Source organism: Dipteris shenzhenensis, chromosome 2 (assembly GCF_047967505.1).
Source record: "Dipteris shenzhenensis isolate YYH24624 ecotype China chromosome 2, Dip_SZ_1.0, whole genome shotgun sequence".
Taxonomy (NCBI): Eukaryota; Viridiplantae; Streptophyta; class Polypodiopsida; order Gleicheniales; family Dipteridaceae; genus Dipteris; species Dipteris shenzhenensis.
In genome coordinates, this window is record NC_141597.1 from 26,346,975 (window position 1) to 26,359,206 (window position 12,232).

Sequence of the window (12,232 nt, forward strand, 5' to 3'; positions counted from 1 at the left end):
TAATTCAACCAACACAAAGACAGGTGCTTCTTGCCAATACAGTACATGTAAAACCATTTCTTAAACCTAACAATAAGGCAAGGCAAGCATATCATAACCTAAATGTCCAAAAGGGGAAGAATTACAAAATTTAATGGTACAAATCATGAAGCTTAGGTTATGGCATACAGCTCAATCGGAATGACAAAACACAAGAGGGAACATTCTAGACATGGCCACCTTACCTACAAGCATGTGACTCTCAAACTATGCATGTCACAACATCAACTTGTATTTCACAAGAAAGGACTCAAGAAGCGAGCAGCATCTACCTCATATTACATTTACAATCTTTAGATTTCAACACTGCCAGTTTGAATCGAAACTTATTGGGAAAATTGCTAATCCAATTATTGTCATTTCTCATGATTGAAAACTATTTTACAAATCCACTCATCACAAAATTGAGCTCAATTTTAGACATAAATTCTGAGCTTTTCCTATACATGAAGGATACCATGACAAGTCCTCCAGCTAGCATCTTAGATTCAAGCACTATTTTTGGATATTTTCACTACAAAACTGAGCTTGTTATGCAGCATATATTCTTCTATATAGTTAAGTCACCAAGAATACTGCATCATATAAAGAAATTTGCATACTTATGTGGATCAATGTAAAGACGGGACAATGAAATACCTGAGCTCAACTTTTGTCCTCTGCAAACGTTGATGTATGAAGAACTGAGGTAAGATCTTTGCCCTCAACCTTTTGATGATTCCAGAGTTGAGAATATGTCCACTTTTAACAATAGACAATCATGTGGCCCTTGCTCCACAGCTATGCTGTTTTCCAAGACAATGACCTGCCATAAAAGTCATGAGCAACAAATGATTCGTCATTGCCTATACCTTATGCCAATATTACAAACATAAGGGTGAGCTTAAATAAGAGATTCAAACGTACATAATAAAAGTAGTCTAAATCAAGTGCAACCAATTGCAATGAGACCATAGTCACCATAAAACGTTTCACTGAAACCGTTTCAAGGTTTCTGAAATGTTTCAAATTTCCAATTCAAGAGAACCTTGAAATGTTTGACATTTCACTGAAACCGTTTCAAGGTTTCTGAAACGTTTCAAATTTCCAATTCAAGAGAACCTTGAAATGTTTGTTTATGATGTCAAGTGGAATTTTTTAATAGCAAATATATGTACATATCATTAAGGCACTCAAAGAATAGGGAGAGTAGGAAATAGTTAAAATAAGCATTTTAACTCATTTGAAATTTGATGAGACATCAAACTTGCAACTATCTAGAGACTATTAATGTCAATTTAAACTTGAAATGTTAATAGTTTTCAAAAGTCTCTAAAGCATGTCTGAGATCAGTTGCTGCCATCCTCGGCTGCTGACTATAGAGTGTACTCAATAACGGCGTGTACTCCAAGAAGAAAGGGTGAAGGGCAAGAGAAAAAGTGGAAAGTAGGAGAGGGAGGGAAGAAAGGGGAAGCGGGGGGGGGCAGGGGATGGGTTTAACCAAGTTTAGATCATGCGATGTCACCTAGATGGGGGTCAATCTCACGTATGAGACAGCTTGGAGGGTGGGTAAGACAGACACACCAACAAGACCAATAGTCATGAAGCTTCATTCGGACTGCCATGGACAGATCTACTCTCATGAGTATGAGGGCGACCCTGAAGGGGACCAAAATATACTTGGATGATGACCTCACTCTTTTACAGCAAGAGCACAGACGGGAGGGTATGGTACGTGTAATGGCAACAAGTGAAGCAGGAAAATGGGCTGCCTACAGGGATGGTAGAGTTATTATCCAAGAAAGAGCAAACAGGGGGGAGAAAGAAGAAGGGGAATTATGACGGTGTTGGGCCCATGAGATGAGTACACAAAGCAGGCTGAAAATGGCTGTGTGGAATTGAAGTGTCAAATGCTTTGAGTCCCTGATTCCAATTCTACTGTAAGCTGATAATGTGGTTCTACTCTCCTCAGCTGAGGGTCTCCAACAACACTTGATCTGAAGTAAAACTAAGGTCATGATCTTCAACACGTCTTGAGCAGCCGCACATCAAGAGTTATTCACATTTGATAGAGCTTAGTTGAGATTGTTATATCTTAGACATACTTGGGAGTCCTCTTTTCAAGCTCAATCTTGCTATGCAGGCCCAATTGAGCAGAAAGTATGCTGCACTTGCCAGGCTCAAGCATCAGTCCCAGTTTCAGACCCCAGGACCAAATCTCTCCTATTCGACTCTCTTGTTCGTCCAGCTAGGATGTATGCAGTCCCTTTTGGAGGCAGATCTATCTGAGACAGATTGGTCCAGTGTCACGAGACTACACGTTTTATTTCTTGCATGGATGATTTGTAAGCAAGCCATGGGGCCCACATAACATCTTGTACAAAGTTTGGGGGTACCCCTCTACAGCTTGTGCAATCTTCCAAATGGTGACATACCTTCACAAAGTCAAGGACTTGCTACACCACTGCATTCGGACACGCAAGCCACCGTGGCTAGCCATGAACTCGTCTATAGCACTAGAGGCAGAGGGGTTCAAAGAATTTAGTATGCTAGGACACACGGATGGTTTGCAGGCCTAGGACTCTATATTGACAGACTACAAATGCTTCAGTACAGCTTTTAGGGCCCATCTATTCTGCTTATCTATCACAAGGTGAACCAGGTCATGAGAGAGAACCTCCTACAACTTCACATGTATAGGACCTGGCTAGCACCCCATGAGCTTACGGCAAAACTCAACTTCTACAGAGACCATTACTTGCAGATTTTGAAGGACGGGAATCTACCTTGTGAGAGTATGCGGAGGTGGAGAGCTCAAAAACATGTAGCTTAGCAAAATGAGATTACAAGAATAAAGTACACGAGGGATGTCAACATGACAAAAACTTAAAGCCCTAGGGTGACCCTAGGTTGAGTTAAAACTAATTGTATCCTAACTTAACCACTAATTGGGATTGAATTTCAGAAGGCTTTAGGGTGTGTCAAAACTGGCCGTACTACTAACTCAACCACTAAGTACGGTTAGGTGGGGGAGGAAACCTTATAAAGGGAAAAAGTACACGAGGGATGTCAACATGACAAAAACCTGAAACCCTAGGGTGACCCTAGGTTGAGTTCAAACTGATTATATCCTAACTCAACCATTGAATTTCAGAAGGTGTTAGGGTGATTCCAAACTGGCCGTACTACTAACTCAACCACTAGGTATGGTTATAGGGGGGGGAAACCTTATAAAGGGAAAAAGTGTCCCTAACTCTTATAACAACACCCCCCTACAGTGACAATGTCTAAATGTACAAGGAGTAATGTCAATCACCAAACGGACGAACGGATATAAGTTGAAAGCTTTGCAAAAAGCCTTAAAATTTTCAGGAGATAAAGCTTTCGTGAAGAGATCTGCCACATTCGATGTGTAGGGCAAAAGACAAAGCTGATCTCCATGTAGCCGCTCCCTGACATAGTGACAATGTATCCCTATGTGTTGGGCTAGGCCCCTCCATTATGGATGTAGATCTGCCAACATTCTGTTGTGGTTGTGAAAGCTGCCTTATACTCAGCTTCATAAGATGAGATAGCAACCGTTGATTGTTTCTTGCACAACCAAGGAATACATGATTGTCTGAGGTAGAAACAATTACCGCTGGTCGACTGCCTAGTATTAAAATCACCATCCCAATCCGAATCATTGTAAGCACGTAAATGCAAGTTACCCCGCAGAAAATAGAAAACCAAGAGATGGAGTACCTTGCAGGTATCTGAAAACACACTTCACAGCCTGTCAATGTGAGGTCTTTGGGCTGTGCATAAATTTGTTCCACTCGGATATAGCACATTGAATGTCTGGCCATGTATTACACAAGTAAATTAGGCATCCGATAGCTTGGCTGCAAATAGTAGCATCAAAGGGCTCACTATCATTATGCATGGATAACTTAAGCCCTTGCTCCATAGGAGTTGTAAGAGGCTTACAATTTTGGAATTTGAAAGATTCATGCAGTTTTCCAAAGTACTTGGACTGCAACAAACCATTTCCCTTGTCATATACAGTAAAAATTGACTGCCCAAATAACAGTGTAGCAGTCCCAAAATCAGACATCTCAAATGTCTTGTGCGATTCAGCCTTTAAATCTGCAATTTTTGCAACATTAGAACACGTGAGAAGCATGCCATCTACATACAAGACAATGAGGACCAAATCAACCCCTTCTTTCTTAACATAAGTGAGTGCTTTCATAAGTAATGTTCAGCATACCTTGGTTGGTAAAAAAGGCATCAATTTTTGCATACAAGCTGCTTCAAGCCATACAAGGCTTTCTTTAACCTACAAACTTTTATCTTCCTTTCCAGGTACAACAAAATCAATGGGCTGAGACACATAAACCTCATTTGGGAGGTCCCATTTAAAAATGTAGTCTTGATGTCCAACTGATGTGGATATGCCATCCATATCACACCTAATGGTAGTCATACGAGGAGTGAGAGCAAAGGTCTTGTCATAATCTATACCCATTTTCCGAGCATAGCCCTTTGCAACAAGACAGGCTTTGTACAATCAATAGATCCTTTGACCTGTGTCTTAGCTTATATACCCGTTTGCACCTATTGCTTTCTTGCCCATGGGCAAGTTCACCAAATCCCAAGTGTGGTTTTTCTGAATGGAGTCGATTTCCGCTTGCATAGCCTGCATCCAATACACAATTATCACGTGCATCATCAAAACAATAGCAAATTACTGGCCCAACTTGAATTAAAACACTTGGCATCCAGCCTTGGTTCTTGATGTTCCCTCTAGGGGCATCCCCATAAAGTATTTGCAATGGAACCTGGGGAGTGTGAATTGATTGATGCAGGGAACCATGGGAAGAGCCTTCCCTTCTTTTGCTACACCGTTAACAATGCCAGGAGGTTTCAGCTCAGGCTTAGGGGCAAGAAGCCCAGGAGAGATCCTTTTTGGAGAAGACTCTAGATTTTGCACAAATCCAAAGGGAGGCCTACTAGCAAGTATTAGGTTAAGAGGGGAGAAAACCCTAAGCTTTACGTAATTGTACAGAAGATGCATATAATTACCACCAATCAAATGAGTGGACTAGGCATATTTATCCACAAGGAATTGAAAATTTCCATTTATCTTCATTTCGAGTGGCCATGGTGACTTTATCCAAGGGGACCTTCTAGACCATGATTATTAGAATATGATGCTAAAAAATGAAGAGAGCTGGGATCTAAAGAAGAGTATGTGTTAATATAGAGAAGGAAACGAGGGGTACGTGAAGTTGCCTGTAATTATGAAGGTTTTTAAAGTTGATAAAAGTGTGTCTGCATGTGTAGGGCCTAGGCGCATGTTTACCTTTATGTAGCAAAAACCAAGTAATTGAGAAAAGCTAAGGGAAAACCAATATATTGAAAAGGAAGGGCCTTGGGTCACAAGTGAAATAATGTACAAGTAATACAAATGACCTGATGCGGTGTAAGTGTTGGTACAGAGAGAAAAAGACGTGTGTGCAATATTGTGTGTGATTGTACAAGTGATCGAATGCCTTGTGTGTGTGTGTGTGTGTGCATGCACACGCATCCGTCCTTCCTTCAGTAGAGTGGAGAGCTGGAATCGTCAAGGTGGTCATTACAAGCAAGGAGTGGTAAGTTGTCATCAAAAGCAAGAAGGTTGTCGGCAAGCAAGGGAATAAGGCAATGCATACGTGCAAGGGCGGTTCAACAAGAAGAAGGCAAGAGGTATCATGAGTAGAGGCAGCAAGTAGGTAGGAGAGTAGGACAAATTGAGCAAGAGTAGTGGCCTAGATGGCCATAGCGAAGCGGCAGAAGAGGTGGGATCGGCCAAGGGATGCGCTAATAAAGATAGGGTGGGGGAGGCGATGCGCGGCAATGGAGGAGGAATGTGGCAACAAGCGATGCAATGGAAGAAGAGGTTTAGGGGCTGAGAGCACGGGGTCGTGGGAACAAGCAGCAACAAAATGGGCGAGGAGGGAGTAGATCTGCAAAGATTAGAGCTTGGCAGAGAGAGAGAGAGAGAGAGAGAGAGAGAGAGAGAGAGAGTTTATTAAACTCTTCAAAAGACTGATGGGTCTATGAGACTGTGAAAAATCATGATACAAACAAGCTGTGTGGGTGAAGCTACTAAACGACATCCACTCCAATGCAGAATGTAAAATGATAAGTGCTGAGTGCTACACAGTCATGTCAGAATGATGATCGTCTACACAACACTAACATCCTCATCATCAGAGCGTCAATCGTCAAGGGGAACGAGGTAGTGAGGGCATAAAGACAGAGATAGAGTGCTAGCGGTTGCTCGAGGACGTGGTCTTGTGTCATCTCCTGGTCATAGCTTTGCGTCTGACAAGGGATATTGTAACCCCTATCGGTGGAACCCCAACTCTGAACAAGGAATATCCCCAAGTGTAATATGTGCACCCTCTATCTGAGTTGGCTCTGTGTCACGATCATGACGAGACCTCGTGGTATGGGAGTTTGCATGGAAGAAATCAGTGATCGAGCTCTGAGAAGAGTCTATCAAGGAGGTCTGCTCTCGTGAGTGTGATCAAAGTAGGCGCTCCCGGTGTTTGACTGCCTCGTGAATGAAGGCGGCTAGGCATCTCTAGTCTGGAAAAGAGAGAAAGCGGGACAATATCCCAGAACTGTCCCTGAAGAGGCAATAGAAGCGTCCTAGTATACATGGCATCTGAAAATGAAATGCTCCTCTGACTCAATCTCCTGTGTGTCACATAATATGCATAAGCGCCTCTCCCTGGGCAAACTCTCAACCTTGCCACTCTCAATGCGAAGTCTATGTGAAGAGACCCGAAACTACCCAATAGAGAGTGAGATAGGTGGATCTACGTATATCTTGGTGGGTCGATAAAACCCTCCGCTATGATATGTAAACAATGATCCTTGTAGAAGCTGAGCTTCACTGGAAGCTCGCTCGGTCTCAACCAGGTCTTGAAAGTGTGTAGCTGCAAAAGATCCTCACGAATGACCTGGTTGACCTCATGAGACAGGGGAGGGGAGGAAGGCACGTCAGCGCTATACTGGAAGGGGGGGAGTCTATCCATGTGTAGTCCCAGTTGCTCAAACGATCTCTATGTGCGTGCAAACCAGCATCTCTGATCACCTGTTGCTGTTAGTGCCATAGAGGAGGACAATGCTAGCCATAGTAATTTGTTGCGTCCAGAAGTGCAATCTCTGTACCCCCTAGCCTGATATAGGTAGGTGATAACCTGAAATGCAACATTAAGCTGTAGTGGAGATGATCCAAACTCAGCTTGAATGATTTGGTGAGGAGCTGACGGGTTACTATGAATCATCTGTGATAGCATAAGAACGTGTAGGCGCTCCACCATCCGACTCTATATTTGACAGATTTGGCCCCCAACTAGGGCTGCCATAAATCCCCGCTTGGTGGACCAAGGAATAAAAAAGAAAGCCCTTGGTCCGCAGGTCCTGGAAATGTGAACGGAAGCAATGCCTCTCTAGTCTGGCCAATGAGGCGTATCCTCTGCTCAGTCGGGCCTACATCACCGGTCTCATAGTAAAGATAGGTCCAGAGAACAGAACCCCTAGGTATGTATATTAACATCCATGAGAGGCCTCGCAGGCCTATGAGACAAATGCAAAGCCAAATGATAACTCATACAAGCCACTAGGGGCTGAAGCAAAGGGCTCACTACAGCCCTTGCTGAAAGCTAAAGTGCTAAGCTAGTGAACAAAGTAGTAGAAGTGGAAAAATATCAAGAGAGTGTCAGGTGCTCAGAGCGAACGCTCCTATTACATGCCTAGGCTCCATATATTTAGGTAACTTAGTGGCTCTCTGATGAGATGTGAGAAGCTCTCGTATCTGTGTCTGTCGAGCTGTCTCTTGATGTGGTGGAGGGCGTGGTCTTCTCGATCGAGGTATCTGAAGGGCTACATCAAGGGTTACTCCTTGTCTCTGGTGGTCACTTCTGAGAAGGGCTGAGATGGACCGAACCTGGATCGTGCGTGGCCCTCTCCATGTCGCATGTGGTGCGCGTATCTCCGTCTGGTAGCATCATGGTGGAGACTCCTACTGCTAGTTCATGATGCTCTCATCTCATCAAGCTCCTCTCCCTCAGCCTCGCCTGCAACTGACTCAGATGCATAGAAATCTGTAACAAGTGTCTGTGCTCTGTCGATCTCTATGACTTGTGGCCTCAATCTCTGCTGCTCTCTGGTTTGTCACATCAATATACCTCTCTGTTGTCACATCTCAATCAGATAGAGCCCAACATAGACCTGAACGGGAAAATGGATCAACCGTATAATTGGACCAAAGCCATGCCCCTCTTGGAAGAGGTAGTGATATTGTCCTCGGATCTCATAATAGACTTGGTAGACACATAGAAAGTGCTCCTCTGTCTCAATCTCCATCATCTAGCATAGTGTGCAAGTCCTCTGCTCTCTCGGTATGTCCGTAGCTCTCCCTGCCTCAATCCTCAACTGATATGATGAGACTCGTAATTAACCGATGGCAATTCTCAATGCATGTGAGACTCTCCTGTCCTTGAGCTACCGAGGTCTGATGACAAGACCGTGCTCCGAGACCCTCAGGAAGTGGTAATGGTAGAACTAGATCTTGGTTGAGAACTCCTCTCCCCCCCAAGCCTAGATGTATGGAGCTGGAGGAGGTCCAACCATATGATACGATTGATCTCATCTCATGGGATCATCTCACGTGGTGCATCCTGTTAGATAAAGAGAGAGTAGGAGAGTCAGAGAGCTGAACGTAAGTTTGCAATAGATGAAGTGAGAAAATACAAGAAGAGGGAAAGGTTTTGTCTAAGTGACAAAACCTTATCCTTCACTAACCGTAGTTAGTGAACTAACTGTGGTTAGGGAAAAAAACTTCTAAAGAGGGAAAAGTGCCCCTACCCTACTTATTACATTACATTGGTCACTGCTAGAATATAATAATAATGCTAACACCCTCCTGTAGTGCCAATGTCATGTACAAGGAAATGATCAATCACCAAAAGGAGATAAGTTCAGGGCATTGCGAAATGCCTCAAACTTTTCACATGGAAGTGCTTTGGTGAAGATCTCTGCAACATTGTCATGTGTTGACACATAGATCATACTGATCTCTCCTGCATGCAACTTCTCTCTGACATAGTAATAGTGAACCTCAATGTGCTTCGTGCGAGCATGAAACACAGGATTCTTTGCCACTGCTATAGCACTCTGACTATCAGTGAGAATCGGAGAAGGACCCTCCAATGAAAGATCAAGATCAGCAAACAAACGACGCAGCCAAACACATTCAACTGTCGCTGTGAAAGTTGCCCTGTACTCAGCTTCACATGAGGAGGTAGCCACTGTAGATTGTTTCTTGCTCAACCAAGAAATGCAAGCATGTCCTAGAAAGAAACAATTCCCACTGGTGGACTGCCTAATATCATAGTCTCCATCCCAATCTGAGTCACTGTAAGCATGCATCTGCAAGTCACCCCCCTTGGGAAACATCAAGCCAAAAGACTTTGTACCTTGCAAGTAACGGAAGATGCGTTTTACAGCTTGCCAATGCATTATCTTTGGGCTGTGCATGTACCTGCTCACCTGAGAAACTGAAAACTGAATATCAAGTCGTGTATTGCAGAGATAAATGAGGCATCCAACAACCTGGCTATAGAGTGTGACATCAATTGATTCACTTGCATCATGCATTGTAAGCTTCAGCCCCGGCTCCATGGCAGTGGACATAGGCTTGCAATCATGCATGTTGAATCTGTCCAAGAGCTTTTGAACATACTTGGATTGAGACATAACAATGCCACGTTTCTCTTGAATAAACTGGATCCCCAAAAAGAAATGTAACAAGCCCAAGTCTGACGTATCAAATGTAGCTTTCAATTGGACTTTGAAATCTGCAATTACTTCCTCATTTGATCCGGTGAGCAACATGTCATCTACATAAAGAATGATGACCAAAATATCCCCTTAGAAAGGCATCAATTTTTGCATACCATGCACCTGGGGCTTGTTTCAGCCCATACAAAGCTTTATTCAGCTTGCATACCTGATGTGCATTTTCTGAAATTTCAAAGCCCGGAGGTTGTTTGACATAAACCTCTTCCAACAAGTCTCCATTAAGGAAAGATGTTTTAATGTCCAACTGATGAACATTCCATTCAAAATTTGCAGCCATTGCTATAACTGACCTGATGGTGGTCATCATGGATGTAGGAGCAAAAGTCTCCTTATAATCTATGCCCTTTTTCTGAGCATATCCTTTTGCAACCAGCCTTGCCTTGTACCGATCAATGGACCCATCTGGCTTTCTTTTGACTTTGAAAACCCAACGTGTACCTATGGCATTCTTGCCTTTTGGCCAAAGATGAGAAAGCATATTCATGAATATGTGACACGGTGTTTTTTGTGTCAGATAAGCAAGGCCGAGCGGGTGAAGCCACCCGGACTTTTACAGCCCTTGGAAATACCACCAAGTAAGTGGGAGAGCATTTCCATGGACTTTATTGTAGGGCTGCCTACAACGCAAGGAGGATATGATTCTATCCTTGTGGTGGTTGATCGTCTAACCAAGATGGCTCACTTCATTCCGACTAGAGAGTCTGTTAGTGCCCCGCAAGTGGCGGATTAAATCATTAGACATATATTTCGTCTGCATGGATTGCCTAGATCCATAGTGTCAGACAGAGATGTCAGACTTACCGGTCATTTTTGGACAGCGGTATTTGAGACACTAAGGACTGAGTTGGGAATGAGTAGTGGGGATCATCCTGAGACGGATGGTCAGACGGAGAGAGTCAACCAGACTTTAGAGGATATGCTGAGAGCATATGTGTCATTGAGGCAACATACATGGGACAAGTGGTTGCCATTGTTGGAGTTTGCCTACAATGATAGGAAACATTCCTCTATAGGGTTCAGTCCGTTTGAACTCAACTATGGTTACAGACCAGCCAATCCAACTATAGTTGGAGTATCTCAGAAAGTGCCTAGTGCCGCGAACTTTGTAGCTCAGATGCGGGAGATGCTAGCACTTGCGAGAGCTAATATCTGCCAGGCTATGGATAGAGCCAAGGTGTATGCGGATTAAAACCAGTCTATAAGAATATTTAGGGAAAAAGAAAAAGTTTTCTCAGAGTTCCTTCGCACTCGAAGTCGTTGACTTCAGGAGAGTGTGCTAAGTTATCACCTCGATACTGTGGGCCGTGGTTAATTCTAAAGAGAATAGGCAAGGTAGCCTATAAATTAGAATTGCCACAGGGGTGTAAGGTGCACCCAGTTTTTCATGTTTCGCGCTTAAAGAATTTTTACATACAGGTGACTCACTAATCGAAGGTGTGGTTTTGTTTCAGGAGATAGAGGATAATGCGAGGCGCAAACCAACAAGAATCCAGGACCGAGGAACAATGCAAATACGAAATCGGAAGATACCCACGGTGTTGGTTGCATGGCATGGTCAGCCTCTATCCGAAGCTACCTGGGAATCCGTATATCAGTTGCGGAGAGTGTTCCCAGATTTTATCATCGAGGACGCTGATGTCTGAAGAGGGAAGGAATGTTACACTCTAGCCAAGGTAGCATGACCTCGGAAGAATCAGTCGACATTTTCCTTAAAGGATCTATCTTTGTAATATATTTGTTTGCGCTTCATGTAAATGATCGGGAGGGAATTAATGTCAAGGTCCTAGGTGAGGGCTGATAGCACCAGACTAGGTAGATCTAAGACTAAGGGCCTAACGCAAAGATTGTGCCTAGGGGCAAAGGATTTAATGCATCCCAAGAGAGGGGTGAAAAGTTGCATTAGGAAGGCCCTATATGGATGACATGTGGCATCCAGATCTATCTAGGGAATTGGGGCTTGTTGAGGCTAGTGAGAGAAGAGAAGGATTTTCACGTATGATGTCGATCGGAATTTCTCTGTCTGCTCGTCAGCTTCAGCAAGATATGGCTGGGAGGTTATTCATGGTGCTGCTCCCGTGATCTGCAGTAGAAATTAGATAGTTAGCTGTTACAGCGAAGGTTGCTGTAAATTCTGAGTTTCAGCGAGGGAACCAAATGCTATAGGAAGCATCCCCTCAAACACATCATTTGAAGAGGCTGGAATCTGAAATTTAGCATGTGTATGTGCAGAATTTTCAGAGAATATAACATCTCTACTAACAAAAATCTTGTGTGTAGCAGGATTGTAGAGACGATAGCCTTTGCTTTGTGAACT

At 43.5% G+C, this 12,232-nt stretch overlaps 1 protein-coding gene across 1 annotated transcript in view; it reads right to left on the reverse strand.

Moving 5' to 3' along the window:
• Positions 1 to 352: 352 nt before the first annotated feature.
• The window catches only part of LOC147904554 (ABC transporter B family member 25, mitochondrial-like), a 202,333-nt gene continuing 190,453 nt past the window's right edge, over positions 353 to 12,232 (reverse strand). Inside the window, exon 21 of the mRNA XM_087387273.1 lies at positions 353 to 844. The gene's annotated coding sequence lies outside the window, so the exon portion shown is untranslated. The remainder of the gene's footprint in view (positions 845 to 12,232) is intronic.